Source organism: Ruditapes philippinarum, unplaced genomic scaffold (genome assembly GCF_026571515.1).
Source record: "Ruditapes philippinarum isolate M1 unplaced genomic scaffold, ASM2657151v2 ctg4661_1_1_1_1, whole genome shotgun sequence".
Taxonomy (NCBI): Eukaryota; Metazoa; Mollusca; class Bivalvia; order Venerida; family Veneridae; genus Ruditapes; species Ruditapes philippinarum.
In genome coordinates, this window is record NW_026857275.1 from 1 (window position 1) to 7,837 (window position 7,837).

A 7,837-nucleotide genomic window follows, 5' to 3' on the forward strand; every position below is an offset into this window, starting at 1 on the left:
ATGGCAATGCTCCTGTACCTTTAATCAGGGTAGTGAAAAATTGAAAAAATGATTTTATAACAAATTTACATTGCATAAAAAGTCAGTAAGAGTTAATAAAGTCAATAAAATATCAAGATATAAAGTATCAGTTATTGGTAAAGTATTAGTATGCAAAGAAATTAAACAATAAAGCTAAAACTATATAAATGGTCATTATCTGTGATTGATGAAATACTGCTAAACACAATAAATAATAATAATAAATTAAAACAACAACAACAACAAAATGTATAAAACAAGAGCTGAATTTTGAAGCATTTGCAATAATTGTGGTTGTGCTCTAGTTTAAGAATGAGAGAAGACTGTTGGCGTACAGATTCAGGTGTCTCCCTTATGGCGTAAAGTATACCTTTGGACATGACCATGTTTCCTAATGATATCCTTTGAAGATTTGAGACTGATTCAAATATTCTCTAAACTTTCTCAGCATAATTAAATATTTGTGAATTGTTTACTTCAAAATTAATAGACATAATTTCATTTAAACAAATCAATCTTAATTTGCTTTGTTCAGATGTAAATTAAAAAATAAATGTCCTCCTAGTGATCTTACAAAATGTTACTTTAAAAACATTATTGGGCTATAATTAAAATTCAGTAATAAAATTTTTCATTGCCCCTAAAGAAAACTTTGAGTTCAAACCATTACAACAAACATACAACAGTAAAGAACCATGAAACAGCCTGAAAATGCTATGTAATTTGACAAAGAATCTGGGAAAATCCTTGGCTGATATGACAGACCAAACTTCAAAATTTATATCTTAATATCCCTTTTGAAAAGGGACTCTGGCAATGGTGGCAAAGTCTATTCACTTTTACTTCCAGTATTATAAAGGTTTCAGTGCTCTAAATACATATATAGATATATAAAATATAACTAATTATTTGTACAGTTAAAGGATACAGAAAAGAGAGACAGAGTCATGCAAAACATTGTAATTTCATTAACCATATTCAAAAATTTCTTAAACAAATTACATGCTTATTTCAATGAAAATTTAACAATATTTATAAAACACAAAGTAAAGACAAAGACATAAATCATAACACATTTTTTTTTCATTCAGACCAAATAACAGAAACACAGATGACAGTATTTGTCCAATTGAAATAGCAGAGATTGCATCATGCATACATTGTATCAAAGGCATAGCATATGGTGACATAAAGAATGTAATGAAAAAAAAAAAAAATCACATTTACAACACATGAGAATAACTTACTAAACAAATGATTGGGTGGAGCATTTTGACCACCTTTATATATAAAAGAATAATTTTGAAATTAGATATATCAAGGTTACACTTGAGATGGTAAAGTTTTTGTCAAGAAAGATTCAGTAGTTTCAGGAACTCAAATTTACCTTTCAAATCTGAAAATGTTTGACAGTTTCAATAATGGAATATTTGATTAGATTTTTAATGTTACTCAGTTGTATATATGTGTATATTACAGTTGGAAAGTGACAATAAAAAAAATCTACATTATGAAATAATCCCCAAATTTTTGACACTTTGTATCTATACTTTTAGTAAATTTTGAAACATCATAATAATTATATGAAAGTCAAAATAAATTTCAAGATTTATTAAAGAAAATTACTGGACACACAATTCAACCCCTTTTATATTACCTTTTTTTAAACCTATGTATCATCATTCATATAAATGATAATAAATTTGTTTAATAAGCTTGAAAGTAAAATAGAAACAACATACCAATAAAGAGGGTCTGATTGTAACCTATGTGTAAATGTCCACTTCTGTCCCCCTCTGTGTACCCTACAATCAGGTTAATCTTGTCTGTATGTCGAGGTCTCACCATTGCTAGCTGGACTTTTTCATACAGCTAAATTAAAACATAAAGACATGGAAAAATATTTTCAGAGTTTCTAAATCCAATGTGCAGGCAACCTTTTTCTACTCGTCCTGCATCAGGTTCTCTTAAATCTACTTGTAATAACAAGTGGAATTTTCAATCTCTGATATGAAATTTTTTCTTCAATCCTACTCTTCACGAAGGATTCATCTCAAGAGTAGCTTTGGAATGCGAAAAAAATGAACTGAACATTTTTGGAAGGCAAAGTTTTTGCTTTATGTAACAACAAGTGCAATTTAATACATGAATTAAACTATCAGATGTTATTATGATATGCCTATTACAAATTTGATCTAAACATTGGACAATTCTCAACTTCAAAAGATTTCTTCATTTCTCAAATTCTCATAAAAAAAGATTTAAAATTCATACCTTTATATGCTCCAGAACAATATCTTCATCTGTGTTATTGACCTGTGTTGCTACAATGACAGATGGTGGGTATAAAAGCCTGGCCATATCCAGACAACACCACTGGCAGCTGTGTATTGTGGGTATGTATCAGTGAGATTACGGGCAGGGTTTAATGGCTCATAATCTTTGTTGTTAAGGGTACAGTGTTCGGTTGTCAATGAAGTCAGATGGGACAGTTCCATTCACAAGTTCAGGTAGTTTGTGAAGATAGACTGTGCCAGGGCCACCTGGTTCACTTCTGGCACCACCAGGACCACCATGGTTGATAAAGTCACCTGAAACGTAACTCAAATAATTTATCAAACTTATATATTGCTATAGAGACCATTTTAATGTATATCTTTTTATTTTCAACTTTGATATGAGCAAAAAAAGTTTATTAACTTACCAAACAAAAAAAGTTGTACATGTAGTAAAGTGTGACACGGCCACCTCCTCCACCACCTCCATGCTTAAGACACACTTCCTCCATAACCTTTTCCACCAGAGGCATCAACTTCTCCACTAACCATCAATGGTGTAGGTCTGCGATATGGAATGGTTCCACCACTAACCCCCCTCCTGCTGCCAAGGACCTCCAAAGCACCTCCCTGTGCCGTCAAGGAAACCATCAACAGTCAGTGTATGATTGATCTTTAGGTATAATCTAACCTCCAAACCACACCACCAAGAATGGGGAAATTTAGAGTGACGGCACCATTCTTACCAAAAACTTGGTGGGATATAAGAAATGAAGCAATGGCACCAAACCTGCTATTGGTTGACCTTCACCTTGACCTCCATTCCACCAAATGACCTCCACCTGAAGCTTCCATCAAGGTGACCATGAAACCCCAGCTCCTACACCTGTTTAAACATTATAAACTTTATCACCAAAAAAAAACTAAAAAAAGGGTAAACCAAATTAAACAATTTTTTTATAAAATCTATTTAAAATCAACCCCAAATTTGATAATTTTTGGGTTTTTTAAAACTTTTTAAATAGAAAAATTTTTTTTAAAATTTAATTTTTTAATTTCTTTTTTTAAGTTAAATTGGGTCAAAAGTTCCCCCATCCTATAAAATTTTTTCACAGTTTGAGTTTTAAAATTTATGGGGCTCTCAATTTTTTTTACAGGGCACAAGAATTTTTAAAGGTTTTTAGACATCATTTTAGTTTTGAAAGAATCAGCTTTCTTTACCTGAAATAAACAAGAATTTTCATATGGAGAAAGAGACATGTAATTACCATCATGTTGTAGATTATATGGACAACCTTCAGTGACAGTCATCAGACCATATGGTTCTATGGTCACATTGTAGTAATCTAACTTCAGATCATTGGAGGTTAACTGCAAACAGAAAACATAATGGTCAAAAGAATGTGTTTTTTAAAAGGCCACAAAATCTAGTATTTTCAACAATGAAGAATTATTTCAAACAATGAGAAGTTATGTTTCTAATCCAAATACCTCATAGTATGTTTAATGTCTTAGTCTAACATAAGTTACATCCCTGAAATTTTCTAAGCAAAGAAGAGATTTGAAATTGTAAAAAAAATGTAAAATTTTGAAAAAATGACACTCTCATTCATTATACAAATAGGATAATTAATTGATGCATGTACTAACTTGATAAAATTTAAATATTCAATCAAAAAAAATTAAGATTGTTAGGTTTATTATAAAAGATTGATGTTATAGGGCACAATTTCAACTTTAAATTGTAGCTGAAGAGGCCAGAAAACAATTTGAGCATTACTTCAGGAACAAGCTGGATGGACACTATAGGCGCTTTTTATTATGATCACAAAATTTTAATATAAAACTTACCCTGGCACCACTACGGACAGTCAATGATGTACCAACAAGAGTTGTTAATGCCTCCTCTTCAGTGAAAACTCTCACAGATCCAAACGTTTTGATGTCTAGATTATCTATAGAGTTCTCAGTAACTTTATGATGGTCAATTGTCAGGTTACATCTGGCATTCACTGTGAAGTTCTCCATTGAGTGAAAGTATCCTGAAATAATTTAATCGTAAAATAAGTAGCACCACTAAAACCTATGATATCAACTGTATATCTCCTTTGGTACACCCGCAGTGATATATTATGTCTTAACAGCTTCCAGGTCGGTGCAAACTTACAGCAGCTTTAGGAAAGTCAGATAAATTTTATGGCTCAAAATGTTTTAGACTTCATACAATTTTCAATATTTAGGTGGATATTTTAGATCTGGAAAATTGAGGTGTGATAAATAAGATTGACCAATGCGGTACTGTAATGATATTTATTATAACTTGCAATTTTTAGCCTCCTAAATGATAATTTTGGAATAACTTTACATAGCCTTAACTATGTAGATGCATTAAAGCAAATTTTTATAAGAACTAATGAGCACTTATTAGGAAATTTGTTGAAAGTTTGAAGAATTAAAAGGGACATAACAATATGGCACGTAAACACAGACTAGAGTAATAAACGTTACTAAAATTATTTAAAAGATTACTTTTTTCATCCCCTTGAATAAAATATATTAAGTTAACAATTAGAAAAAGCACCTTTAGATATCTAATATTGATACTTTTTGAAAAATATTGTTGCATAAAGTTTTCAAACAGTGTAAACAAATTAATTAACAAAGATTTTTGACCCTACTTTTCAAAACGTTACCCACCTTTAACATACATATCTATTCCCCGACAGTCCAACTCTAGAGGTAAATTCAGGCTTGATTCTCTCTGAGTGAGGATACCAAATGTTTGAAGGACTCTATCCTGTGTGTTGTTATACGTCTGTGATCGTCTAAGGGACAATCTGCCTGTATCGTCCCCAAATACCTGGTGTGCCGTTAGCTTCATGTTAGCATTGTCAAGATTAAGAGAAGCTCCTCCCAAAATTTCTAACTGTAAGCAAAAATCGGCATTCACAATGACATAAAAATGGTGACTTCCAAAAGATACAATTGGATTTATAAATTGATCAAACCCATAACAAGAGGGCCATGATGGCCCTGAAGTCGCTCACCTGTATATAGGCCCCCCCCACCCCCGGGCCAATTTTTACCCAAGGGCTTTTATTTGTTTATTTGAACAGACTTGGTAGACACCCACAAGAAGATGTTTCATGCTAAACATCTAAGTTCTAGCTCATTGGCTTTTTTAAAAGAAGATTTTTTAAAGTTTTTACTATACACATATAGTTAAAAAACAATGACACCCCTGGGGCAGGGCCAGTTTTGACCCCCCGGGCGTTTATTTTAACAAAACTTTGTAGATATTTACTTAAAGATGTTTCATGCTTAATATCTAAACTCTAGCTATTCGGGTTTTTCCAAAGAAGATTTTTTAAGTTTTTGCTATACACATATAAGGAAAATCAATGACCCCCCCCCCCCCGGGCGGGGCCAGTTTTGACCCCAGGGCTTTTATTTGAACATACTTGGTAGACACCCATTAGAACATGTTTCATGCTAAATATCTTAGCTCTAGCTCTTTGAGTTTTTTAAAAGAAGATTTTTTTAAGTTTTTACTATATGCATATAGGGAAAATCAATGACCCCTGGGCGGGGCCAATTTTGACCCCAGGGCTTTTATTTGAACAAACTTGGTAGACACTCATTAGAAGATGTTTCATGCTAAATATCTTAGCTCTAGCTCTTTGGGTTCTTTAAAAGAAGATTTTTTAAGTTTTTACTATATGCATATAGGGAAAATCTATGACCCCCTGGGGCGGGGGTCAATTTTGACCCCAGGGCTTTTATTTGAACAAACTTGGTAGACATTCACTAGAAGATGTTTCATGCTAAATATCTAAGCTCTAGCTCTTATGGTTCTTTAAAAGTAGATTTTTTAAGTTTTTACTATATGCATATAGGGAAAATCAATGACCCCCGGGGCGGGGCCAATTTTGACCCCAGGGCTTTTATTTGAACAAACTTGGTAGACACTCACTAGAAGATGTTTCATGCTTAATATCTTAGCTCTAGATCTTTGGGTTCTTTAAAAGAAGATTTTTTAAGTTTTTACTATATGCATATAGGGAAAATCAATGACCCCCTGGGGCAGGGATAATTTTGACCCCAGGGCTTTTATTTGAACAAACTTGGTAGACATTCACTAGAAGATGTTTCATGCCAAATATCTAAGCTCTAGCTCTTACGGTTCTTTAAAAGAAGATTTTTTTAAGTTTTTACTATATGCATATAGGGAAAATCAATGACCCCCAGGGGCGGGGCCAATTTTGACCCCAGGGCTTTTATTTGAACAAACTTGGTAGACACTCATTAGAAGATGTTTCATGCTAAATATCTTAGCTCTAGCTCTTTGGGTTCTTTAAAAGAAGATTTTTTAAGTTTTTACTATATGCATATAGGGAAAATCAATGCCCCCCTGGGGCGGGGCCAATTTTGACCCCAGGGCTTTTATTTGAACAAACTTGGTAGACACTCACTAGAAGATGTTTCATGCCAAATATCTAAGCTCTAGCTCTTACGGTTTTTTAAAAGAAAATATTTAAAGTTTTTTCTTTTGGTTGCCATGGCAACCAGAGTTCTGCATGGAATTAAATTCTTTGAACAATTTTTAAAGGTGACCACCAAAGGAACATTCCTGTGAAGTTTGGATGAAATTGGCTCAGTGGTTTATGAGGAGATGTCATTTTAAGCAAAAGTTTACGGACGGACGCCGGACGGACGCCGGACGAAAAGCGATCACAAAAGCTTACCCTGTCACTTTGTGACAGGTGAGCTAAAAATATATTATATCATCATCTTTTTTAGTCCTTCTAAATTTAATAGGAGTTAACAAGTTATTGGACTAAGGTGACAATATGAAATGTCTCTACAATCATGTCAAATATGTACAATTTCTATTCTTTAATAGAAATATTACTTACAAATATTTTCTGTTTAAAATCAAACCTACAAATTACAGTGGATTAAAAAACTGATAGTAATATACAAGTACCTTTAGAAATGTTAAGATTTCAACCTTTTACACTTACAGCATGATCAGGAAAACTAGAGATAAGTAGATTTAACATTTTACCTTGTCAAATGTAAACTTAGTGGTAGTTGTCTCTGGAAGTATAAAGCCTGCACCATTACCATTGTTATATGGTGTCTGTGTGAAAGATGTTGGGTCTTCTCGTACATATACCTCTATTTCACTGAGTGCTACATAACTTCCACTAGCCCTTAGGTGTATGGTGATCTGTAAATGTAATGTTTGTATGTGCTTATTGATAGTTTCTAAAAAGTTGTCAAGATTTAAAATCATTTAATCTTTTTGAAAGTTGATTTATAAAAGTGACAATTCATCAATAATTATCACATTTTTTATATCATCCTTGGAACTAAAGTTTAGTCTAAATTATGTTTCTAGTTATTAAAGTTCTATGGTGACAGATAAAGCTAGAACAATACACATTTGGTTGGCACTAAATAATAACCATTTGATTACAAGAGGGATCAGTGATCAAATGTGTTGCCTGATGATAGCCAGTTAAGCAGAAGTGGTG